This window comes from Rhinatrema bivittatum, chromosome 1, assembly GCF_901001135.1.
Source record: "Rhinatrema bivittatum chromosome 1, aRhiBiv1.1, whole genome shotgun sequence".
In the NCBI taxonomy this organism is placed as follows: Eukaryota; Metazoa; Chordata; class Amphibia; order Gymnophiona; family Rhinatrematidae; genus Rhinatrema; species Rhinatrema bivittatum.
In genome coordinates, this window is record NC_042615.1 from 736,219,820 (window position 1) to 736,247,727 (window position 27,908).

A 27,908-nucleotide genomic window follows, 5' to 3' on the forward strand; every position below is an offset into this window, starting at 1 on the left:
CTTCTCCACCTGTGTTCTAATCCTTCTCAGTTTTTCCTGAAAATGCTTGTCCAACATATCACTTTTTGGTCTAACTCCTTCACTTCTTTTGATGGCGAAATCAGATCTTTTACAACCACAAACAATTTCAAAGGCTTCTTAATAACTCTTAAACTTATCAATATAATAATTCCTTTTTCTCATCTCCTGTAATACTCTATACTCTTTCAAAATCATCTGTCTTAGTATTACTCAACCTGCACTCAGCCTTTCTTATGTTTAAATCTTTTTATTGTTATTTAAAAAAAACAAAACAATGAAACAATTATTAGGGGTGTGCATTCGGATTGACCGCATTAGTAAAACGCAACTCATATTTTTTTTTTACTTAAAAAATTGATTCGACATAAACGATCGGATTTCCCACATATCGAACATAGATATGTTCGATATGTGGGAAATCGCGATTGTTGACCCAAAATAAAATTTAAACCCCCCCCCCCCCCTTAACCCCCCCCCCCCCCAGACTTACCACAACTCCCTGGTGATCGAGCGAGGAGTGAGGACGCCATTTCTGCAATCCTTGGCGAGAAGCATGTGACGTCGGCGGCACGTCGAGTGACGCCGGCGTCACGTGATTCCCGGCTCGTTCGCGCCGGACGGCTCGTTCGGCCCAAAAAGAACTTTTGGCCAGCTTGGGGGGGTCAGGAGGCCCCCCCAAGCTGGCCAAAGTTCTTTTTGGGCCGAACGAGCCGTCCGGCGCGAACGAGCCGGGAATCACGTGGCGCCGCGTCACTCAGACGCGGCGTCACTCAGACGCGACGTCACGTGATTCCCGGCAAGTTCGCGCCGGACGGCTCATTCGGCCCAAAAAGAACTTTTGGCCAGCTTGAGGGGGTCAGGAGGCCCCCCCAAGCTGGCCAAAAGTTCTTTTTGGGCCGAACGAGCCGTCCGGCGCGAACTTGCCGGGAATCACGTGACGTCGGCGTCACGTGATTCCCGGCTCGTTCGCGCCGGACGGCTCGTTCGGCCCAAAAAGAACTTTTGGCCAGCTTGGGGGGGTCAGGAGGCCCCCCCAAGCTGGCCAAAAGTTCTTTTTGGGCCGAACGAGCCGTCCGGCGCGAACTTGCTGGGAATCACGTGACGCCGCGTCTGAGTGACGCGGCGCCACGTGATTCCCGGCTCGTTCGCGCCGGACGGCTCGTTCGGCCCAAAAAGAACTTTTGGCCAGCTTGAGGGGGTCAGGAGGCCCCCCCAAGCTGGCCAAAAGTTCTTTTTGGGCCGAACGAGCCGTCCGGCGCGAACTCGCCGGGAATCACGTGACGCCGCGTCACTCGACGTGCCACCGACGTCACATGCTTCTCGCCAAGGATTGCAGAAATGACGTCCTCACTCCTCGCTCGATCACCAGGGAGTTGTGGTAAGTCTGGGGGGGGGATTAAGGAGGGTGAGGGGGTTTAAATTTTTTTTTTGCACATATGTACATATACCCAACTCATTGGATTTTTTTTATGTCCATATTGGCCGCAAGTGGGACCCCCTTTCGGACATAAAAAATATGAACATAAAATTTTGCTCTGCACATCCCTAACAATTATGAGCACATATTTGTCTCTGATACGCACCCTGTGTCAATGTAATAGTTATATAAATACATCAAAACATCGTACCCTCTTCTGTCTTCCCAGCTATCCCTCCCTTTTCCACCCAACCACCCTCCCCTGTTGGGAAGGCAAAGAGCTAAAAATTGTTAAGGATTAAACTCCACGTTCTATGAGGTAGGGACATTATACATGTCATCCAAATGTCTAACGTTCTTTTCCTGGCCATTGAGTAAGAGAAAGAGCACCTGGTTGTCTCCACACGTGTAAAATAGAAGTTGTAGCTAATAGATAAATTTTGTTCATCCAAGCTTTGTTTCATATTTCCAGAAGATGATGATGAGAATATTGCAAAGTTGAGGTTGAAAAGGGATATGGAACTTCAAAATCTGGCCCGCACAAAGAACAAACAAAACTGCAGTCTCACAAAGAATGTTCCAAATGAGTCACTTCTGTGTTGCACTTAATACATATTTCTGAATTGGTGATTTTCACCAAGCATGCCTGATGTTGTGAGATATAGTATCTGTAGAGTAGTTTGTAATGAACTTTCCTGTCCGTTTAACCAATAACTCATTAGAAAGCCATGGGGCCCTAAATTCTCTGACTCTTTTAGTTACCACCTTCTCTAGTACACATTCTCATAAATATTCCTAATGGTAGTATACCACCAATCCACCGCCTCATCAGGGGTATCTAGAATGATGGAATCATACTTAGTGTTCCACTTTAATAACATCTGGTGGTTTCCGGGTTTTAGATAAGATGGTTGAATTTTGCCTTATTTGCCTCTCCAACTGTACCGAAGCAAAATCAAGGAGTAATAAGATCAAGGAACCTCTGTAATAGCCTCTAAGGAAACTAAGTCCTTCGACTTCCATTCTTCTGAAACAAATACAAAATCCATTGTGTGTCCAGCACTATGAGTAGTTCCATTGACCAATTGGTCTAAACCAGCTGCTTCCATACAGTCCTCAAAGGCAATGAGTCACACTCAAAATGCAAATTAAAATTCTCTAAAACAATCAGTTGTTTAAATCTCAGATTTAAAGCCAAAACCATTGTCATTATGGCCTGCATTAACAAAACTAACACCCCAGGAGGGAAATATAACAAACAAAAACCCCTAGTCAGTTCTTAAATAACCCTCCCTCCCCTTTCTCACATTATGGAGGATATTCTAATTCCATTCATTTAGACTTAACACTATCCCTAAGGATCATAAAAATCCTTCCCTCTCTTCATCACCTGCCTCCTACTGAAAAAAGCATACCGAGAAAAGCATAATGCCAGGATTATGCCAGGATTCAGTCACAAATAGCATGTCCAGTTTATACTGCTCAATAATACCACACTTATCAATATATGTTTTACTTACTGATTGTGCATTAATATACACTAGGTTATTCTCCACCCTATGAAAACTCGCCCTAAAATCTATATCCATTTGTAGGTACACCAGATCAGCATATCTGTTCTCCCTGCTTCTATCACTGCACCTATTCAATTCCCCATACCTCCCCTGACCCATCACAGTTGTAATCCCCTCCTCCTCCATCATATCATGCAACAAACTCATACAATAAAAAATCCCAAAGCACCCCTCCTCTTTACAAAGAAAAACTGTAACAGCAAAAAGGCATACAGATAGGTAGCTACTCCACCCAACTCTCCTCGCAAAGTTCCATACATTGGCCCACCAGTGGAGGCCTTCCTGTGAGCCTCTCCTTTTCCTAGCTGCCTTAGTGCTGCATACTGACATCACCTGAGGGGGGCATAGCTAAGTCCAGTATCACCTGCAGATTGGGTGATTCTCTCTCTCCCAGCCACCAGCCATTGAAACAGGAAAACTAAAACTCAGAGACAGCCACAGGCAAGGTAAAGTGTTAATGTGCAGTTTCTCTCTCTCTCTTGTGGGCCTCCCCTTTCACTAGCACCCCCAGTGCTGCCTACTGGCGTCACCTGAAGGGTTGTTTGATTCTGATATTGCTATTATTAATCAGATGTGTCCATCAAATTACATTGCTGTCTCACAGCCACTACCAAAAACGTTTGTGGCAGGGGGAGGTTATTGATCTTGCATAAATCATGCTGGAAATGTACTTATGAGAATTTAAGTCTCAAATCACAATATGAAATGATGATTATGTCCTCAAAATCTTTGAATGTTTGTCTAGCGTATGTCCCTCCAGGCATAAAGGACCAAAGCTATTCTCCTATTTTTGAACAACTTTTAAAAGCAAAGACTGATTTGAATAACACAGTTATATTGGGGGACTTTAATTTACAAATCAACAAATTGCCCTTATCAACAAGTGTGATATCTTTTTAGATATCATGAGCAGTTTGAGTTGGAATCAAGTATCAATAGGCCCAACCCATACATGTGGAAATATCCTTGATCTATCCTGTTACATTACAATCTTACACATGGGCATCTACGTCATTCTTATGGTTTCATCACTTTTTAATAGAGCTCACACTATGCTTAAATGGGATAGCTGCTATATGCCCGAAAAAGGACAATTTTGTCTACAAGCGAGGACTGATCAATGTGGAGTCTTTTAATACCTTTTTGGAGCAGAAGCTATATCTCTCCTCCTGCTTGGATAGTGAGTCTGCAATTGTGGCTTAGAATGAGACTATATCTAGCATTCTTGAGTCCATTGCACCTCTTTGAGCTGTTAGAATTAAATCTGATAGATCCCAACAGTGGATAACCCAAGAACTTAGACTTAAGAGATGTCAGCTCAGGAAACATAAGTGAAAATGGTAAAGATAGGTCTGCAGATCATTATTTATTTATTTATTTATTTGTGCAATTTTTATATTCCGTTGCCCAGAACAAAGAGTTCTATCTTAACGATTTACATAATAAATTAACTTAAGACAGTTAAGAAAACAGAAATAAATACAATAAAACATCAATAAAATAAAATAAATAGAGTTATTTAAAAAACTAGAATAGCATAAGTAAAGTTAGAAATAAAAAAACCATAAAAGCTGCTATAGATTCATAAAAACTCTTGGGTATTATCTCTGTATGCTTCTAAAAAACACCATGTTTTAAGATATTTTTTGAACTTCTTTAGATTATCTTGCATTCTCAAATTTGGTGGCAGACTATTCCAAAGCTTCGGTCCGGCTACTGAAATGGCTCTTTCTCTGACTTTGCTCAGGTGTGCTGATCTGACTGTAGGTATTGATAACAAGCCTTTGTTAGATGATCTTAGATCTCGTTGAGGTAAATGTAATTTAATAGTTGTATTCAGCCAATCCGTATTGTCTCCGTAAATGATTTTGTGAAGCATACAGAGAGTCTTGTGTTTAATTCTAAATTCCACGGGCAGCCAGTGTAATGATTTTAATACTGAAGTAATATTACTTCAGTCAATATCCTTGCTGCAACATTTTGGATTACCTGAAGGGGTCGAATAGTGGATTTAGGAAGTCCTAGCAATGTTGAATTACAATAATCAAGCCCTGAAAATACTAACATCTGTAAAACGTATCTAAAATTATATGGAGAAAGTATCGGTTTCAAACGTTTTAAAAGCCTTAATTTATTAAAACCTTCCTTGACTTTTTGGGATATGTGAGCTTTAAAATTTAATTCATAATTGAAAATCAGGCCGAGGTTTCTAGCAGTATCGGTTAAATTAAAACAGGTTTGATCATCTACTGTAATTGAGTTTTTTTCTTGATTAATTAGTTTTGTTCAAAGCACTTTTGACAGATTATCTGCTCAGGTCAGGGCAGACAGCAGACAATGGATACCAGGAGACAAGCCAGAGATCAGGACAGGCAGCAGACAAGTTAAGGTCAGGTCTAAAGCAGAAGATCAGATCCAGGGCACAATCAAGGAATGGTCAAAATCCAAGCAGAGGTCAGGATCCAGAAATCAAGGCAATGAAGACAAGACAAAAACAAAGACCAAGGCAAGACAAAGACAGCAACCAGGGTATAGTTGGACAAGGTGGACAAGGATGGGGCAAGGCAAGGCATGCAGGAGCTCAGGGAATGCAGCACCACAGGAACAAGACAGGAACACTATAATGCACATACAAGGCACATAAGGAGACCTATTGCTGAGGTGTTTGATGGTCCTCGGAAGGAGCTTTTTATAGTGCAGGGTCAGTGAAGTCATCAGATGGCAATGCGGCATCTTCCTGATATGGGCCCTTTAAGAGGACGGACGTCAGGCGTGTGCACATCTAGGGAAATCCAGGAAGTGGTGGCATGGCAGTGTGCAGTGCTATGTTCAACAGTATTTGGATGTCGGCAGCGTTCCAGGCACGGACAAACTCTGAAGGCATTGGGGGGAGCAAGGCAGATCATAGATTTTGAAGAAGAGCACAAGGTCTTCAATCAATATTAATACAGATTTAGGAAATCCTTAAATATGGAGATTAGAGATGTGAATCGTGTGCCCGATCGTCTTAACGATCAGGTTCGGATGGTGGGAGGGAAAAATCGGATCGTTAGAGATTGTGAATTGGAATCGTTCCGATTCCAATTCACATTGTTAAAATTTAGTGAGGCCTGAGCAGATAAACAAAACCCCACCGACCCCCCCCCCCCCAAAAATGTTAAATTACCTGGTGGTCCAGTGGGGGGGGGGTCCCCGGCGCGATCTCCCGCTCTCGGGCCATCGGCGCCATTTTGGCTACCACTGATAAAAAGGCGCCGATGGCCCGAAAAAAACCCCCACCCCGACCCTTTTCAAATTACCCCTTTGCTTCTCCCACCCTCCCGACCCCCCCAAAAAACCTTTTAGATGTACCTGGTGGTCTAGCGGGGGGTCCAGGAGCCATCCCTTCAATCGTGCCGGTGCCGGTGCTGGAGGTTTCAAAATGGCGCCGATCGCCTTTGCCCTTACCTTGTCACAGGGAGCGACCGTCGCTCCCTGTGACAAGGTAAGGGCAAAGGCGATAGACTGCCAGTATGGTGCCGATCGCCTTTGCCCTTACCTTGTCACAGGGAGCGACCATCGCTTTGGGTCGCTTTGGGTCGAACGAGGGTCCCGGAGCGAACGCGCGGGGAATCACGTGACGCTGCGTCACTCCGACGTGACGCCGACGTCACGTGCTCCTTGCAAAGGAGTTCAGAAATGGCGTCCTGACCCCGCTGGACCACCAGGGAGTTTTGGTAAGTCTTGGGGGGGGTGGATTAAGGAGGGTGAGGGGTTTAAATTTTTATTTGCACATATGGGACATAGACTCAACTTATGGAATTCTCCATATGTCCATATTGACCGCAAATGACCCCCCCTTTCGACTTATGGACTTATGAACATAAACTTTTGGTCTGCACATCCCTAGCCTGTTCATCCAGGCCTTATGTCCCTACAAGGGTTTGACCTCGATTGTTGTGCCTGTCCGCCCGGCCTTATGTCCCTAGGTGGGCTTGACCTCTGTCCTCAACTGCTTTGCCTATCCGTTCAGGACTTATGTCCCTAGGTGGGCTTGAACTCTGTCCTGTATTGCTGTGCCTGTTCGTCCAGGCCTTATGTCCCTAGATGGGCTTGACGTTGTCCTCGACTGCTTTGCCTATCCATCCAGGCCTCATGTCCCTACATGGGATTGATCTGTATCCTCGACTGCTGTGCCTGTTTGTCCAGGCCTTATGTCCCTATGTGGGCTTGACCTCTGTCCTCGACTGCTTTGTCTGTCCGTCCAGGCCTTATGTCCCTAGGTGGGCTTGAACTCTGTCCTGTATTGCTTTGCCTATCCGTTCAGGCCTTATGTCCCTAGGTGGGCTTGAACTCTGTCCTGTATTGCTGTGCCTGTTCATCCAGGCCTTATGTCCAGTACTAAAGGCCGAACCCTCGTTGCAAAGGGAAACCTCAGTCTCTGGCAATTAAAACTAGTAATCCTTCACAGCATGGATCCTTAAATAAACAGTTTTATTTAGTTTCAGAGCAGAGAAGAGAACTTTCTCAATCTTGCTTATGAAGTCATGATCTGTTTGCAAATGCTTAAATCCTAACATTTTTTACCATTATACACTCTAGGGTCCAATCCATTCCAGGGAGCCCTTTCCTGCTCAAAGAAAGGGAACTCTCCCCGGTGTTGCAGCCTATCTCTTAGTACCTGTTGACCTATGGAGGTAAAGAACTTTCATTACCTGATTGTGGTGTGTGGAGCCTTTTTCCTGCTTGGCAGTGCCTCAGTGGAACTTTTCTTATTTTCCCTGCATTGTGGCTTCCGGGGGTAGGCAGGAGCCTGCCTCAACAGTGTACCCAAGAGCCAATCAGGTTGGACCTTGTTACAGGGCGGGGCTACAGGAAACAGCTAAAGCAGCCTCTCTTCGGCGCGTAGTCAAAGCCGCGCGCCAAAGGGGCGCGTGGCTCTGACTGGCTCCGACTGGATCTAACTGGGCTTATATAGAAATTTGATAGAGGTAAGGGCTTCTTGTCTTTTCTATCCAGGTAGGAAAAGTAAAGGGGAAGGGAAAAAGGGAATTTTTTTTTTTTTTTTTTGTGGTTAGGACTCTTTTGCCTTTGTTAGAGAAGCATCTGATAAGTAGGGACAATCAGGTATAACTGTCCTAAAGTTCCTTGATCTGTTCACTATATAAATGCCTCATACTAAACGGAAGGCAAAATTAAAGCCAACCGTAAGAACACCAAATTTAGATCAAGGACAGAGGACAGTTGCCGATTGGTTGAACTCCCCACAGATAGCTCCTGTAGAGGGGGCCGCTATAGGGGTGGAAATGGAGCTAAATCTGTCCCTATTGGCCGACAATATCTCTTTGAGTCCAGAAGCGCCGGACATTCCACCACCTCCTGGTAAAAAAGGGGAAGTTTCCCCCAGTTTGCCCGAAAGCTCCCAGGATGGGCTGGATTTGGAAGAGGTTAGTGAAATATTAAATGGGAAAGAAGTATTGGAAGGGGGGGACTCTTCCTTCAATAATTGAAACTAAAGAGAGTAAATTAGAAATGAATGTAAAATCTGCTAAAGAGGTGCCGAAACATATGAAGGGGAAAGCAAAATCTCAAGAAATAATAGTAAGACCTACATCAATAACTTTGGATACTTTGTGGAATGTTTTAGTGAAGTTAGACTATTCTATTAAGGATTTATCTAAAGTTGTTAAACAAATGAAACAGTTAAGAGTAATTCATCAGCCTTGATTAATTTGCAAAAGCAGAATAATACTTTTGATCAATGCCTCTTGAAGGTGGAAAAGATTCAAGTTCAACAAATTAAGGCTGAGTTTGAAATGTGTGGGATTGTAAGCTTAGCCCCTGAAGGAGTATCTCAGGGGTTAACTCTAACTTCCCTCTTTCTCCGGCATACATTGGAGGCAGCAGTATTGTGTAAACTCCATCCTGCCACTAACTGAGACAGGAAGTCTGAAGAAACACTTGCACTAGACATGCCCGCCCCAGGAATAGATCTCAAACTGTAGCAACCCGAAACTGCTCCCTGCTTACTTCCTCTCGCACTTAGTCAGCTAGTTCAACACATCTTAAACTGTCTCAATGTCCAGCTTATGACCTTTTCCCCTCCCGGCCTGCCAGCTTACGCGTAGTCAGCATAAAGGCCAGGAAAGAACATTTATGGTTTGACGCTGTGATAGCCAATGAATGATGTATGTATTTGCAAGGACCCAGTGATGTTATGACAAATCTGCATGCATGCAATGCTATGGGATTATGTACAATAAAAGGGGCCCCGGGGAAGGAGGAGGAGAGGTGACCTTCCCGGGGACACGCTTCACCATGAATCCTGCCTGATGTGTCTTTATCATTACAACAGAAATGCAGAGGAAAATTGAAAATATTGAGAATTATGCACGTGTCTTGAATCTCAGAATTTTTAATTTTCCTTTTATAAATAAGATCTCTCCTATAGAATTGTTTAGGATGTATATTGAGAAAATTTTGAATATAACTGGTCAAAGTTTGCCCACTATTGTAAGGGCATTTTATATAAGTAATACAGTTAAAACAAAGGATCAGGTTCATTTCACACAAGATAATGCTGTAAAAGATCGTAGAGAAAATGCTGAATCCATTATAGATTTGTCTGATCTCCTAGAAAAATCTCAAGATGAAATTGTGGTTGAAAGGACAGGTACTATGTTGGTAACTTTTGCATTTATTTCAGACAGGGATACTATCTTAAAAAAAAATTTCCGCAATAAGTTTAAAACCTTTTACGGGAATAAAATATGGATTTATCCTGATTTAGTAATACCACTCAAGCTAGAAGGAAGTAGTTTCTCGAATTAAGAGCTAAAGTAAATGAGAAGGGTGGTCATTTTATTCTCCGCTACCCATGTAAATGTGCAATAAAATTGAATGGAAAGAATTATCAATTCACTGACCCTGAGCATCTCAGAAACCTTCTGGGAGATTGAAGGAATGCCAGTTAGTATAAATGAAGGGGGTTAGGAACCTACATTTTTTTTATGCTTATTGCTTAAATAATTGCTCATAAATGTTTAAATGCTTCTCTAAATTTTTCTTTAAAATCTCAGATGGATGTATGAAAAGTGATTCTTTTGAAATATGTTGTATGGATTTGAAAATATGTATAGAGTACTCCACCTGTAAAAGTCATTATAGCAAGTAATGTATTGTATTTACATGTTAAAAAAAAATGTCCAGTACTAAAGGCTGAACCCTCGTTGCAAAGGGAAACCTCAGTCTCTGGCAATTAAAACAAGTAATCCTTCACAGCATGGATCCTTAAATAAAACAAACAGTTTTCTTTAGTTTCAGTGCAGAGAAGAGAACTTCCTCCATCTTGCTTATGAAGTCATGATCTGTTTGCAAATGCTTAAATCCTAACATTTTGTACCATTATACACTCTAGGGTCCAATCCATTCCAGGGAGCCCTTTCCTGCTCAAAGAAAGGGAACTCTCCCCGGAGTTGCAGCCTATCTCTTAGTACCTATTCACCCATGTTGAACCGCTATTCACATGGCACCCTGCTCCACGTCGCCACGTTTGAAGGCTCATGCCCCACTCTAGGGGCCAACCCATTCCAAGGAAGCCCTTTCCTGCTCACAGGAAAGGCAACTCTCCCCGGTGTTGCAGCTTATCTCTTAGTACCTGTTGACCCATGTTGAACCACTGTTCACAGTGAGGGGTCCTCCACATCGTCACGATTTGAAGGCTCGTGCTCCACTCTAGGTGCCAACCCATTCCGCGGAGCCCTTTCCTGCTCAAAGAAAGGGAACTCTCCCCGGTGTTGCAGCCTATCTCTTAGTACCTGTTGACCCATTTTGAACCGCTGTTCACATGCACCCTGCTCCACGTCGCCACACTTTAAAGGCTCGTGCCCCACTCTAGGGGCCAACTCATTCCGCGGAGCCCTTACCTTCTCAAAAAAAGGGAACTCTCCCCGGTGTTGCAGCCTGTCTTTTAGTACCTGTTGACCCATTTTGAACCGCTGTTCACATGCACCCTGCTCCACGTCGCCACACTTTAAAGGCTCGTGCCCCACTCTAGGGGCCAACTCATTCCGCGGAGCCCTTTCCTGCTCAAAGAAAGGGAACTCTCCCTGGTGTTGCAGCCTATCTCTTAGTACCTGTTGAACCATGTTGAACCACTGTTCACAGTGAGACATCCTCCACATCGCCACGCTTTAAAGGCTCGTGCCCCACTCTAGGGGCCAACCCATTCCAAGGAAGCCCATTCCTGCTCAAAGAAAGGGAACTCTCCCTGGTGTTGCAGCCTATTTCTTAGTACCTGTTGACCCATGTTGAACTGCTGTTCACATGGCACCCTGCTCCAGGTCGCCACGCTTTGAAGGCTCATGCTCCACTGTAGGGGCCAACCCATTCCAAGGATGCCCTTCCTAGCTCAAAGGAAAGGGAACTCTCCCCAGGTGCAGCCAGCCTGTATCTACCCTCTGACCCATGTTGATCCGCTGTTCACATGCACCCTCCTCTGTCTCGGCCTTGAAAACTCTCGTTTGTATGTCAGCTATGTCCACCAGATTTTAAAAGACCAGTGAGAGCTCACTAGACACCAATGGAAACACCCCACTCTAGGGGCGAACCCATTCTAGGGAGCCCTTTCCTGTAGAAAGGAAAGGGAACTCTCCCCGGGTGTAGCCAGCCTGTATCTACCCTTTGCCTCTGTGCATTATTGCCATACACCAGATGACTCGCTCATCTCCTTGTGGTGTTCTGGCCACTATCATAGTTGCTCAGTGTGATTGTGCTAGTCTTTCTGCTTGCTATGTTCCCCCTCCATTGTGCTGTAGGATGTTGATGATCTTATCTTACCGCTTTGCCTGTCATGCTGCCTTTGAGGGTTCATGCATCTGTTATCGGTGCTCTCTTTTGAAGCTGTGGTGTGTTTTTGACACTCTCGCTACTGTGCTTTGTGCCTCTGTTAAAGCACTCTTGCCACTTCTGGTACCCCTTTCCCCCTTTACATTGCCTTAGGCTATTCATGCCACTTTGGTGCCACTTTGCCACAGTCTAAGTACCTTATAGACTCTTGCACCACAGTAGGGATGTGAATCGTTTTCCATATCGTCTTAACGATAGAAATCGTGTGGCAGGGCAAGAAAATCGTCTTAGGCACGATTTTTTAGTTAAAAAATCGTTAAAAATCGTTTTTTCCGATTAGTGCGCACTAACTCGAGTTAGTGCGCACTAACGGGAGTTAGTGCGCACTAACTGGGAGTTAGTGCGCACTAACTGAAAATGATACAATTTGACACTTTTCAGGTCAGTTAAGGTCAGTTTAGGAATGAATATGTATTCCTATTGGCTACCCTCTTATTTATTCATGTTACCAAGTTTCCTACTGACAGTATATGGGGGATGGGAAATGGAAACAGTTGGTAGCTTGACAAAACAAGTAATGTGATCAGTCAATGTGACTAGAACTTGTGCCCTAACCCTGATACCAGGGGTATTGTGATCTTCCTGCACACAGTGCCCTATCCCTATTAATACCAGGAGTGTTGTGATCTTCCTGCACACAGTGCCCTATCCCTAATACCAGGGGTGTTGTGATCTTCCTGCACACAGTGCCCTATTCCTGATACTGGGGGTGTTGTGATCTTCCTGCACACAGTGCCCTATTCCTGATACCGGGGGTGTTGTGATCTTCTTGCACACATCCCGGTATCATGGATAGGGCACTGCATGCAGGAAGATCACAACACTCCTGGTATTAATAGGGATAGGGCACTGCATGCAGGAAGATCACAACACCCCTGGTATCAGGGATAGGGCACTGTGTGCAGGAAGATCACAATACCCCGGAGGAGTGAGGGTCAGGCAGCTCCCCCCTGTCTGTGAAGCCAGCCTCTCACTAGTAATGCAGGGAGGGAGCTGTCTCAGACTTCACCATCCTCCCCCCCCCCCTCACCCACACACCATTCACTAGCTGGGACATGGGGGAAGTCAGGAGTGAGGGTCAGGCAGCTCCCCCCTGTCTGTGAAGCCAGCCTCTCACTAGTAATGCAGGGAGGGAGCTGTCTCAGACTTCACCATCCTCCCCCCCCCCCTCACCCACACACCATTCACTAGCTGGGACATGGGGGAAGTCAGGAGTGAGGGTCAGGCAGCTCCCCCCTGTCTGTGAAGCCAGCCTCTCACTAGTAATGCAGGGAGGGAGCTGTCTCAGACTGGTATCAGGGTTAGGGCACTGTGTGCAGGAAGATCACAACACTCCTGGTATTAATAGGGATAGGGCACTGTAAGAGATGACTGTAGTAGATTGAATAAAGATCTGATGTTTCTGCTCTCCTCACACCAAACAAAAACAACACACAAGCAGAGAAGCCCTTCTTACAAAGCTGAGCTAGTGAGTTAAGTAGGAGGAAAAGTAAACATACTTGTGCCAGTGTGGCTACTTAAAAAATACACTTACCAACAATCAATTACATATATTTGAACTGTGTACAGTTCCAGCCAGGACCACCTTTCTAAAATGCACAGTGATTGGCAAATTCAACATGCACTAGCATTTCAGGTGCCTGCTAACAAAAATAATAACAAACAAGTTCTAGTCACGTGAGTGCTGATCATTACATTACTTTTTTGTCAAGCTTCCAACTGTTTCCATTTCACATCCCCCCAACCATTACCTCAGTATTAGCCTTGGTAACATCAATAGATAAGAGCACAGCCAGCCAATAGGAATACATACATACATATTCATTCCTAAGTGACCTTACTGACCTGGGAAGTGTGAACACTTTGTTTCATTTTCTGTTGGTGTTCGTTAGTTTCCAGTTCCATTTCCCATCCCCCCAACCATCACCTCAGTGGTAACCTTGGTAACATCAATAGATAAGAGGGCAGCCAGCCAATAGGAACACATATTCATTCCTAACTGACCTTCAGTGACCTGGAAAGTGTTTATTTGTATCATTTTCAGTTAGTGCGCACTAAATCGAGTTAGTGCGCACTAACGGGGAGTTAGTGCGCACTAACTCGAGTTAGTGCGCACTAACACGATTTAACGATTTTTAACGATAAATCGTTAGAATTTCTATTGTATCGTGTTCTATAATGATTTAAGACGATATAAACATTATCGGACGATAATTTTAATCGTTGAAAAACGATTCACATCCCTAGTCAGGAGTGAGGGTCAGGCAGCTCCCCCCCTGTCTGTGAAGCCAGCCTCTCACTAGTAATGCAGGGAGGGAGCTGTCTCAGACTTCACCATCCTCCCCCCCCCTCACCCACACACCATTCACTAGCTGGGACATGGGGGAAGTCAGGAGTGAGGGTCAGGCAGCTCCCCCCTGTCTGTGAAGCCAGCCTCTCACTAGTAATGCAGGGAGGGAGCTGTCTCAGACTGGTATCAGGGTTAGGGCACTGTGTGCAGGAAGATCACAACACTCCTGGTATTAATAGGGATAGGGCACTGTAAGAGATGACTGTAGTAGATTGAATAAAGATCTGATGTTTCTGCTCTCCTCACACCAAACAAAAACAACACACAAGCAGAGAAGCCCTTCTTACAAAGCTGAGCTAGTGAGTTAAGTAGGAGGAAAAGTAAACATACTGGTGCCAGTGTGGCTACTTAAAAAATACACTTACCAACAATCAATTACATATATTTGAACTGTGTACAGTTCCAGCCAGGACCACCTTTCTAAAATGCACAGTGATTGGCAAATTCAACATGCACTAGCATTTCAGGTGCCTGCTAACAAAAATAATAAACAAACAAGTTCTAGTCAGGTGAGTGCTGATCATTACATTACTTTTTTTGTCAAGCTTCCAACTGTTTCCATTTCACATCCCCCCAACCATATTGGTAACATCAATAGATAAGAGCACAGCCAGCCAATAGGAATACATACATACATATTCATTCCTAAGTGACCTTTACTGACCTGGGAAGTGTGAACACTTTGTTTCATTTCTGTTGGTGTTCGTTAGTTTCCAGTTCCATTTCCCATCCCCCCAACCATCACCTCAGTGGTAACCTTGGTAACATCAATAGATAAGAGGGCAGCCAGCCAATAGGAACACATATTCATTCCTAACTGACCTTCAGTGACCTGGAAAGTGTTTATTTGTATCATTTTCAGTTAGTGCGCACTAAATCGAGTTAGTGCGCACTAACTCGAGTTAGTGCGCACTAACACGATTTAACGATTTTTAACGATAAATCGTTAGAATTTCTATTGTATCGTGTTCTATAACGATTTAAGACGATATAAACATTATCGGACGATAATTTTAATCGTTGAAAAACGATTCACATCCCTACACCACAGCTCTCCAGTTACATCTGTCCTAGCCAATGTCTTCCCAGTTCTCTGTGCTGACATTCACTTTCTTCACGTTCTTTTTCAAAACATCCTTATAACACAGCTTGTGACCTTTTCTGTCACATTTCCCTTTCTTGTTTCACTATAAAAGAAGAGAGTCTTTGAGATTCAATGCTTAAGCACAGAGATTACATTTCTTGTCCATTTCAGCTAACATTGCTGTTTTTCTAAATTATTTTTTAGAGTGCCTTTATGATGATTTTGACTACTGCTACCACAGCTAGTTGTGACATCAATCATATCTAACTGATCAGATCTGATTGGCCAGATGTGGCTTGTCAAATTATATCATATTTCAATTCCATAAAGAGGCTTAGATTTCTGAAAAGAAATGAAAAGTGAATGCATTGCTTCCTTAAAGTTTAGTTAATAATTAATTAAATTTGAAGGGTTGGGGTGGGTTTGGGGTTTTCGTTTTGGGGCATCTGAAAAAAAATCAGCCCAAACAGCAGGAAAACGAAATTTCCTGTGGTGGGCCGATAACGAAGGCCAAATCACATCTCTACCAAAGCATGGGAGGCATGCATCCAAGAAAAGCGCTGTCTCTGAAGAAGAGAGTATTCTCGAAACACTCATTCAATTTTGCGTCCTGCGCATTCTTAATAACATCAAGGAATATCATCTTGAAATTCTGGCAGGAGAAAATTTATATGGAAGCTTTGGGGCATTTTACATGCAATGAAAATTATTTTTAAAAAATTAAAAAATTCAACAAAGACCGATGATACATTTATATGCTTTAAATGTACAAGTCCAATTTGCTCATAGTTAGTGTCAGATTTATTATGGTCTACTATTTTTACACTGTACGTGAGTATTAGGTTTACCCAGAGATGAATTAGTTTTGTTTCTATATTATTTCCTATCCTAAGGCTCTTGTTGTAATATTAACATGTATTAACAGACTAATTTGAATATGTCTTTTGTTAATTGCAGGGAAGCCTATTTACTAAAAACTCACATTAACATGCATTCATGAATTAATGCATTTTCATAAAGGGCTCTTAGGCAGCAAAATCTACACAAATGAATTGCAGCCCTAAATTCACATCCCTAAATTTTATTAATCTAAATTTAGATAATTTTCAGATGAAAATTTAGGAGCTTAGGTTCAGCTGAAAATGTTCCTAAATTTAGGTACTTAAAACTTAAAAGTATAAACAAAGCACTGGACAGTTTTTGAATACTGACCCAATAAGTCTTTATAGAGGCAGTTATCAAACTGCCCACGGGTAGTTTTTGCCTATAGAGTTTCTCAAAATAATCAAAGCAAAACTATGTGGGTAGCTTTGATTTGATTATTAACCCATGAACCCCACACAAATCTGTGCCAGCTTTTTGTGTAGCTACTTTTTCAAGGCAGAAATGTGTGCAGTTTTGATTATATAAATCATCCATGTAAGTGCCTCCTCTAAACAAATACTGCCCTGGGAATGCTTCCAAACATAAGCGGATAAAAGTATCCATGTTGCTGACATACAAAGGCAATTTTACCCATGTAGAGAGTGGGCAATAATCAAAAAGTGTAATGGGCTTTCTGATTATTACCCATCTTCTACTCAGAAAAAAGGGTTAAATGGTTTGATTGATTAGTGGTCAGTCAGATTAAATATATAATAATGGCTAGTTGCTGAAGAGTAGAAAGATGACGTAATGTAGTGGCATCTGCTACTTAAGATATGGTCGAGTTATTTTGGGGATTTTCTCAGGTCTGAGTTTATATATTGTTTTATTTTTAATGTTTATCTTTTGTAATTATGTTTTATTTAAATTACGTATGATGTATTGTTTTTATTAATTTGTATATCACTTTGGGTGACGCAGAGCGGGAGAAAAGCCCTGGAAAATCAGGCCCAGGTCAGCAACATAGGTAATAGGGATGTGCAGAGCAAACGTTTAAGTTCATATGTCCATATGTCCAAAGGGGGTCCCATTTGCGGTCAATATGGACATAAACAGAATTCAATGAGTTGAGTATATGTCCATATGTGCAAATAAAAATTTAAACCCCTCACCCTCCTTAATTCCCCCCCCCAAGACTTACCACAACTCCCTGGTGGTCCAGCGGGGTCAGGACGCCATTTCTGACCAACTTTGCAAGGAGCACTTGACGTCGGCGTCACGTCGGAGTGATGCGGCGTCACGTGATTCCCCGCGGGTTCGCGCCGGAACGCTCGTTCGGCCCAAAAGGAACTTTTGGCCAGCTTGGGGGGGCCTCCTGACACCCCAAGCTGGCCAAAAGTTCCTTTTGGGCCGAACGAGGGTGCCGGAGGGAACTCGCGGGGAATCACATGACGCCAAGTCACTGCGACGTGGCGCCGACGTCACGTGATTCCCCGCGGGGTCGCTTCCGGGATCCACGTCCGGCCCAAAAGGAACTTTTAGCCAGCTTGGGGGCCCCCCCAAGCTGGCCAAAAGTTCCTTTTGGGCCGAACGAGGATCCCGGAAGCGACCCCGCGGGGAATCACGTGACGTCGGCGTGACGCGGCGTCACGTGATTCCCCGCGAGTTCCCTCCGGCACCCTCGTTCGGCCCAAAAGGAACTTTTGGCCAGCTTGGGGGGGCCTCCTGACCCCCCCAAGCTGGCCAAAAGTTCCTTTTGGGCCGAACGAGCGTTCCGGCGCGAACCCGCAGGGAATCACGTGATGCCGCGTCACTCGGATGTGGCGCCGACGTCACGTGCTCCTCGGAAAGGCTTTCAGAAATGGCGTCCTCACTCCTCGCTGGATCACCAGGGAGTTGTGGTAAGTCTTTGGGGGGGGGATTAAGGAAGGTGAGGGGTTTAAATTTTTATTTTGGATCAACAATCGCGATTTCCAACTTATTCAACATAGCTATGTTGAATAAGTTGGAAATCCGATCGTTTATGTCTTATCACTTTTTTAAGTTAAAAAAAAAAAATAAGTAGCGTTTTACATTTATGTTCAATACGAATGCACACCCCTAATAGGTAATATTTACACAGTATTTCCTAAAAGCTTTTGCACACTCCTTTGAAAATCAACCCCTTTGTTTTGATTCATTTATTTATTTCATAGGTCACTCAATTCATTTCATTAGTTTCAAATTTAAAAAAAAAAAAGGTTTCTTCATTTCATTTGATTTATTGTTTCCCATTAAAGTAAGTGAGGAAAGCAATGCAGTCTATTTTGAACTTCAAAACTGTTTGGTTTTTTTTCAGAAGTTCTAATGAAACTTGTGTGTAGATTATAATGGATGGGGTAAGAGAGCTCCAAGGCACCAAGACTGTGCAAACTTGCATCAGAAGTGGCATGAATAGGCTAAAGTACCGTAAAGGAGCAAAAATATCCGAGTAGTGGTAGAAGTTCTCCAAGGCACGATCAGAGGAGCAAAGCCTTGCTGCAGGGGATCAGGAGAACTCCAAAGCTTCACAAGAGGAACCAACAACAGTAGCATGTAACCCAAAGGGAGCATGAGAAGGGCATGAAAAGTGGCATGAACATCCTGAGTCACTATGATGGGGAAACAGCAGCAAAGGAGGCAGAAAAAAAAAACCAGGCCCTGATAGAAAGGCAAAGCAACACTTAAGTGTGGCATGAAGACTTCAAGAAACAGTGGGGCAGATGCAATACAGTACGCTCAGCCGAGCGCACTGATTAACCCGCACTCCGACACAGGTTAAATAGGCGCTAATCCACCCCCTAATGCAATAGGGACATTAGCGCCTATTTAACCCACATCAGACACAGAGGGGCGGATTTTAAGAACCCTGCTCACCTAAATCCGCCCAAATCCGGGCGGATTTAGGCGAGCAGGGCCCTGCGCGCCGGTGAGCCTATTTTACATAGGCTCACCGGCATGCGCAGACCCCGGGACTCGCGTAAGTCCCGGGGTTCTCCGAGGGGGGCGTGTCGGGGGCGTGTCGGGGGGTGGGCCCGGTCGTCGCGGCGTTTATGGTGCGTGCCAGGAGCATTTCGGGGGCGGGCCCGGGGGCGTGGTTACGGCCCGGGGTGGCCCGAGGACGTGGCCGCGCCCTCCGGACCCGCCCCCAGGTTGCATCCCGGCGCGCTAGCGGCCCGCTGGCGCGCGGGGATTTACGCCTCCCTCCGGGAGGCGTAAATCCCCCGACAAAGGTAAGGGGGGGCTTAGACAGGGCCGGGTGGGTGGGTTAGGTAGGGGAAGGGAGGGGAAGGTGAGGGGAGGGAACGGGGGTAGGCTGCGCGGCTCGGCGTGCGCCAGCTATACAGAATTCATAGCCTTGCGCGCGCCGATCCAGGATTTTAGCGGATACGTGCGGCTGCGCGCGTATCTACTAAAATCCAGCGTACTTTTGCTTGCGCCTGATGCGCCAGCAAAAGTACGCCTATTCGCGTTTTTTGAAAATCTACCCCAGAGTGAATGTAATAGCGCTCATCACATGCAAATGCATGTGAATGAGCCTATTACTCATTCACTCCGCATGCAAAAAAAATACATGTGCGTCTCAGACGCACATTTATCGCTCAGATATTAACGCCTGCCTGGAGCAGGTGTTAATAGCTGAGCGCAGGTAAAAGAACTGCTTTTCTCTAATTCTTTTTTTAAGTAAAAAAAAAAAAAAACTCGGCAAACCACCGAGTTATGAAGACCGACGCCGGTAAACTTGGCATCGTTTTCATAACCGGCCGTCTGCCAGTAATGGAAATGACCGCCGATAAACTTGAGTTTACCGGCATCGATCTTCATAACCGGCAGCCGCGGCGGGGTCAAGTTAGCAAGGAGGCGCTAAGGTCGCGAAAACGACCCTAGTGCCTCCTTGCTAGCACGACCCCCTAATTTGAGTATTGCATGGCACCCCCCTTGCGGGTGCCATGCGCACATTATGCTGACTTTTCAGCACCCGCTTTACGCACTTTATATTACATAAGCCCCAATGAGAGGTGCAAAGTAGCCACCCACAGTGGCAAGAACACCCCCCAAGATAGATTCTATGGTACGCCAGCAAGGCAGAGTGCTAGTAAATCTCCCTCCATTGGCGTCCTGTTCATTGGAGACTTTTAGCAAAGTGCTCACCACAATTCATAAGGTGATTCAAGCTGAAATCACTTCCTCTTTAAGCTCCATTCTCTGGCTTTGAAGTGATCTGATCACTGTGCGCTCAGCTATCAGTTGTTAAAGCCAGCCGTGCCTTCCTTGATGTCCCTTCGCTTCGAGAAGTGCACCTAGGTGAGACTTGTGATCAGGCTTTCTCAATCACTGGTCCATGGTTATGGAATTCCTTGTCAGATTTTCTTTGGCTAACTTCTTCTTCTAAGTCATTTAAGAAGCAGTCGAAAACCTACCTCTTTTGTCTTGTATTTGGCTATGCAGCCCTTTGCTCTCCTACATAATTTATGTTAAGTATTTGGCAGCCGCAGTCCCCTCTTGTTTTTATGTTTGCTATTGATTGTGGGTTTTTTTTATAGTTTTTATTTTGGTTATATATATTATGTATATACTGTTACCCGCTGCAAACTTTGGAGCTATAAAAGTTTTTAAATAAATAAATAGATAAATACATAAAAGTCTGGGTACTGCAGCAAGGCTAAATGCAGAAAGACCCACAAATTGAAGTGTAAGACATATAGCAGTTAAGGAATGTGGCAGCGAGACCCTAAAATTGTCGAGTCTGGGGCATGGTTGCAAGACAGAGTGGCAGTAAGACCTCCAAGATGTAGTATCAGGAGCATAGCAGTAAGGTAGAATGGCAGCAAGACCACCAAGATGTAGCATCAGGGGTATGACAGTAACTCAGAGCCAGAGCAAGACCCCCAAGATGGCTTTATTAGATAGTATGTCACAGAAATTTCTGTTGGGGTCTCCTTTACTGCTCCTTTGCTGGGGTGGAGCAAGGTTCTCTCCCGGCAGCAGCTTTATTTATGGCCTGGGCCAGGAAAGATAAGATTAAAACATAAGATATGCCATACTGGGTCAGATGAAGGGTCCATCAAGTCCAGTACCCTGTTAGGGAGCGCTAGGAGAGCGGTCCCATTTCCAAGGGGATTGTGTGCCCTTGAGCCACGGCATGACCCCAGAAAACTCCAAGGCGGTACTGAGGCAGGCGAGACATGTCTCCTGGAGGCGGTGGTCGATGCGGCCTGCAAGGTTGATGAGATCCTCGAGAGAGGACGGTAGCTCATGGGCTGCAAGCTCATCCTTGAGTTGAGACAACAAACTATCCAGGTAAATGGCAATCCTCTTGCCAATCCAATTCTGTGGCAAGAGTTTGGGACTCAATTGTATACTCATTGAGTGCTCGCTGGCCTTGCCATAAATGTAGGAGACTGGAACTAGCTGCAGCCTGCCTTCCTGGGTCGTTGAAGATCCGATGAAAGACGGCCACAAAACGTGGAAGTTCTTGGAGGAGAGAGTCTGAATGCTCCCACAAGAGAGATGCCCATGTCCATACCAGTGCCTTGCCCTCTAGACGTGAAAGAATGAAGACAACCTTCGTAAGCTCATCCTGGAAGATGGAGGGCTGCAGAGCAAACTGCATATAGCACTGGTTGATAAACCCTCTGCAGAGCCTGGGGTCCCCATTAAAATGTGGTGGAGTGGGTAGGGCCAGCAGAGCCCTGGAGGGTGAGGGTGAAGGCTGAGGGCTGGATGGTGTGGACGTTGGTGTTGTAGAACCAGTGTGGGTATCTAGACAAGCATGGAGGCGCTCAACAGAGGAGGCCAGCACCTCTAAGAACCGCTGCTGTTCCTGGATCTTCAGAGCCAGGCTCGGAATGGCCTGGAAGGCGGATGGCTCCGCCAAATCCATGGCCTTGGCAACCTGTTGCACTGGTGGTGGACCCTTGGCCCAACGTGGGGTTGAAGCTATCCATAGGGCAAGCTCCATGGGTCCCCACCATCGGGAGGTGGAGCAGACCAGGAGATGGAGGCCAATGGACCTTCACCGATACCAGCCCTCGTTCCCCGCAGATTGAGCCCTTGGGAACCAGGGCCGGCTGGTCTTAGGCAGGCCTCTGTCAGTGGATATTGTAGCAGGTAGCTAGGGACTAGCAGAGGTATTGGAGGGACTGAGGCAGGTCTGGACGAGGCAGGGATCCAGAGACCCGGGCGGCAAGGACGGGCCAGAAGAAAGGGTAGGTGACACCTGGGCAGTAGAAGGCCAAAGCCTAACAAGGCCAAGTCCAAGGAAATACCAGAGGTGAGGTCAGGAACAGGCTGGAGTCGGGGCAAGTGGCAGAGCTAGGCGAGGTACAGTGGAGCAAGGGTCAAGGCCGGTAATCAGTCAAGAGCATAGTCCAATGAAGCAAGGGTCAAAGCCAGTAATCAGTCCTGAGCGTAGTCCAATGAAGCAAGGGTCAAAGCCAGTAATCAGTCCTGAGCATAGTCCAACGAAGTAAGGGTCAAGCCAATAATCAGTCCTGAGCGTAGTCCAACGAAGCAAGGGTCAAAGCCAGTAATCAGTCCTGAGTATGGTCCAACGAAGCAAGGGTCAAAGCGAGTAATCTGTCCAAGGCAAAGGCTAGGTAGGAACCAGGAATAGAGTCAGGAACAGGAACCAGGAAGGAAGTCAGGAACAGGAACCAGGAAGGAAGTCAGGAACAAGGACCAGTAACAAAGCACAAGACTAGCATGGAGACCTGTTGCCAAGGCAAGGAATGAGTAGCAAGGCCCGATGATGTCATCATCTGGGGCTGCAGGTTAGCTTTCCTCCTCTGCCCCTTTAAAGGCCAATGAAGCGCGCGCGCCTAGGAGAAAGCAGGACGCTGAACAGTGGCGTCTCCCCACGGCACATGTGGGGAGACTCACTGGGAGCCAGAGAGGTCTGCAGAGGGACTGGGATTGCCTGAAGAGGCAGTGGGGTTGTGGGAACGCAGATGGCTGCACACCACCGCCAATGAGGACTGGCCAGGTCTGGGAGCCGGGCACTGGAGGTGAGTAGGCCTGCCGCAACCGGGACATGCAAAAATTTCCTGTATATAGTTATCTGCATTGCTACTCGATCTTTAAAGTTAATGTATATATGTATCACATGCTTAAAATAGTGTTAGTTTTATGTAAGTTGAACACATACTGAAAATATACTGCTCAGTGCAAAGCAAGAAACTAATATGAAAGGTTTTACATTTATACTGGTAAGAATCTCCTTAGGATGCAGTCTAATACCGCAAAATCTACAATTTCTGTAAAACTGAAATTAAAGTAGAACTTTATTAGTTAATTGTTTTCTTTCAGTAGGCCTCTAAGCAGCAATTTTCCACAACGTTGGCTATCTTGTCTATTGCTCAGCCTTAATTATTTGAAGTTTACCCACATGTTTGGTAGAGCTCTATGTAATGGTATATTGTCCATTCCATAAACTATAGAGATTTCCAGATTATTTCAGAAAATCATGGCCATTAAATTATCTATGGATTTCATAATGAGCTATAGGAAACAATAATTACCTGCTTGTATGACTGAAAATTCTACAGCAGTATTTACCCATGGGGTTTGCTGAAATAAACAAAGCAAAACTACTCAGATAATTTTGCTTTGATTATTATACCTTGCAAAAGTACTCACACACATTTCTGTCTGCTTTTTGTGTGGATACATTTTCAAGGCAAAAATGTGTGAGTAATTTTGATCTTTCAGATCTATCCATGTAAGTGCGTCCCTTTACCAAGACCAGTAATGCCTCCAAACATACATAGGTAAAAAGCAGGGATGTGCATTTGTTTGAAATGAATGGGTAAAATGCAATGAATGAGTCATTTTTATTTTATTTGTAGACCTTCAAAACAAATGGAGGGTGCCCATGAATTTAAACAAAAAATTGTCTCATTCATTTTTGTTTCCCTTTCAAGTCTATGGCCCAGTCAAGTCTACGACTGAGCAAAGAACTGGTGCAGGCAGGATATAACTGATAACAATAGCAACCATTTCTTGCCTGTGTGACAAGGCAGCCTCCTTGGAGCTGAGGCAGGACAACTTGGCAAGGAGATTGGATGGAGGACAAATCACAGTGAAGCATCTTTTAAACTAGCCTAGAGCTACTATCTGGATAAAGTGACACCAATATCCTCCCACTTATAGGTCTGAGTATATGCAAGAAACTCTTTTTGCTCTCTGGCAGTTAGCAAAGAGGAGCTAAATATTCAGAACTCTATTAGAGTGGAAGAAGCTTTAACAAAGAAGGTATTGGAATTGTCAAAGGGCATTTTCTAGTCTTCTCTCCGGCAGTCAGTGGTCTCTCACTGTCACTGAAACAGAAAATCAGTGGCACTGCTTTCTGTGTTCACCGGAAAAGGGTAGGCGTGGAATGGAGATTGAAGAATTTCCAATACCTGTGAAGAATGATTTTTATTTAGCTGCAGACAGACTAAAGTTAAGAGAGTCACATTCTTGGTTTTGTTTCTAACAGTTTTTTTGTGTGTGCAAAAGAAATCAGTCAGCAGTGCACAGATACACATTGTATAAATGAGTGTGTGTGTGTGTGTGTGTGTGTGTGTATGAGAGACAAAGACATGTTTGCATATACTGTGAGGGACAGCCCAAAAAAGACAGATACTTTTTCTGCCACCATTAGCAAGCTGATGGTGCTAACTCTGCTTGGCAAGTTGGCTCTGTGCTTGCTAAGTACAGATTTGAGCTCAGTCTGTGAACTAGATTAAGTATGTGTGTGATATACACACTCATTCAGTAATAGAGTGATATTTTTAGTGCTGATATAGTATCGATAAATGTTGCTGTGATAACAACCCCTCAGCCCCAAGTAGGCACTTCAAATTCCATCATGCCACTGTGAGGAAACAGCAGAGGAGGGAATGGCAAGGGCAGAAGTTTGGGTATAATTGCAGAGCGAGCCCAGTTTGTCAGAAGTACAAGCAGTAATAGTAGCAGCAACAGAAAGGCAGTCCTACCCCTAAGTTTAAAAGAAACAATTATAGCCACACAAATCCAGAACTGGAAATCAGCTTAAGCCATAAGTAACAGAAATAGGGAAACAATGTACCATTCCCACTTCTTCTTTTCTCTCTCTTATTTGGAAGCAAGAGCAAAAGGTGGGACAGCCATTGAAGGCTGTTGTTGCCAGGGCAGGTGCAAGGACAGGGGTAGCAAAAGTGCAATACCTAAAGCCAGCAGCACTCTCCTCCATGATTATTGTTTGTGCAGTAATGGAGGTAATGTTTTCAAAAACTGAATCTGAGGAAGAATCTTGTCTGGGATTCCTTGAATCAGAAACTATTGAAAAACTAACAACTGAAGAACATTTGGAAGATCTAGTCAATAGCATCTTAGCCTCCAGTGAGGTGATAGGGGAGAGGCATGATGATACTGATGGTATTAAGAACAACTCCCAGGAAAAACAGGCAGTGCAGGTAGAGAGTGTGAATGATGCCTTTTGCCTTTTTTCCTCTTTTCCTCATGGTCCATCCTCAACCTCAATTCCTGCATCAACCCCCAAAGATTCAGAGAAGGTATCACACAAGACATACCTGATCTGGAATCACTGTAAAGTAAGGGAGAACCTACATTTTGCTCAGTGTACTAACTGCAGTGAGGACATCAGATGAGGGAAGATACTGGGCCATTGGACAAATGCTGATATACAGCATCAAATGCAGAAGCAGCACCCACTAGCACTGGCATCAGGGGAGAGTGGCAGTATTAATCTAAGAACCTCCTCTGCCACTCAAAACAAAAGTCATAGGAAAGAGGTTGATAACGGGAAGACCTTTCCACAAGTCGAACCCACTGTCCATTCCACCAGTCAGGTGGCAGACCAGCAGCCCCCTGCCATGCCTCTGCAATGGTAACCCACAAGAAAATAAATAGGATGATGTTCTATATAAATATCCTGGGGCAAGAGGCACACAGCATCAAAAGTAATAATGAGGTGCATCATGGAAATGAATACTCTGTGGGGTAGATTTTAAAAAAGTGCGCCTTCGTGTACTTTTGTTGGCGCACCAGGCGCAAACAAAAGTACGCTGGATTTTATTAGATACGCGCGTAGCCGCGCGTATATGCTAAAATCCTGGATCGGCGCGCACAAGGCTGCCGATTTTGGGCAGCCGGCGCGCGCCGAGCCGCATAGCCTGCCTCCGTTCCCTCGAAGGCCGCTCCGAAATCGGAGTGGCCTCGGAGGGAACTCGCTTTCGCCCTCCCCTCCCCTCCCCTTCCCCTCCCTTCCTCTTTCTAACCCACCCCCCGGTCCTATCTAAACCCCCCCCCTACCTTTGTCGGGGGATTTACGCCTCCCGGAGGGAGAAGTAAATCCCCGCGCGCCAGCGGGCCGCTAGCGCGCCGAGATGCGACCTGGGGGCGGTTCCGGAGGGCGCAGCCACGCCCCCGGACCGCCCCGGGCCAAAACCACACCCCCGGTCCCGCCCCTGAAACGCCACGTCCCGCCCCCAAAACGCCGCGCCAATTGGCCCCACCCCCGACACGCCCCCCTTGAAAAACCCCGGGACTTACGTGAGTCCCGGGGCTCTGCGCGCGCCGGCAGGCCTATGGAAAATAGGCGCGCCGGCGCGCAAGGCCCTGCTCGCGTAAATCCGGGTGGATTTACACGAGCAGGGCTCTTGAAATCCACCCCTGCCTGTCCAGCCCATACAGGCCTGGACTTTAAGCATCTACTGCACCTTTTAGTCCCTAATTACAATATGTAGTGTGACCATCCTACAGGTTAGCTACTAGATGTCCTAGTTCCTTGCCATCTAGCTAGAAGGGATATCATCTTTCAGCTCCTCATCTAAAGGCTGCTTGAATAGGGGACCTTTCTTATAAGTAGGGACTGAGGTAATAGGTTGTGTGGCATTTGAGTTTAGATTTTGTAGAGTAAGAAGCTCTTATGGTTTTGCTTCAGAGTGATGCCTACAAGAGATGTGAATCGTGTGCCCGTTCGTCTTAACGATCGGGTTCGGCTAGAGGGGGGAAAAAATCTGATTGTGGGTGATGTGGGTGATGTGAATAAGAATTGGTTCCGATTCACATAGTTATTTTTTTTGTAGTGAGGCCCGACCCTTTAAAATTAACCCCTTACCTTCCCCCACCCTCCCGAACCCCCCCAAAACTTTTTACGAGTACCTGGTGGTCCAGTGGGGGCGCGGGGACCAATCTCCCACTCTCGGGCCATCGGCGCTATTTTGGCTGCCATTCAAAAATGGCGCCGATTGCCCGATAAAAAAAAAAAACCACCCGACCCTTTAAAAACGACCCCTTAGCTTCCCCCACCCTCCCGAGCCCCCCAAAACATACCTGGTGGTCTAGTGGTGGTCCCGGGAGTGATCTCCCATTCTCAGGCCGTCGGCTGCCACTCATAAAGATGGTACTGATGACCCTTTGCCCTTACCATATGACAGGGTATCCGTGCCATTGGCCGGCTCCTGTCTCATGGTAGGAGCACTGGATGGCCGGCGCCATCTTTAAAGATGGTGGCGGCCATCTTTACAACGGCGGAGGCCATCTTTAAATACGGTGGCGGCCATCTTTAAAGATGGCGCCGGCCAGCCAGTGCTCCTACCATGTGACAGGGGCCGGCCAATGGCATGGATATCCTGTCATATGGTAAGGGCAAAGGGCCATCGGCGCCATCTTTATGAGTGGCAGCCGACGGCCTGAGAATGGGAGATT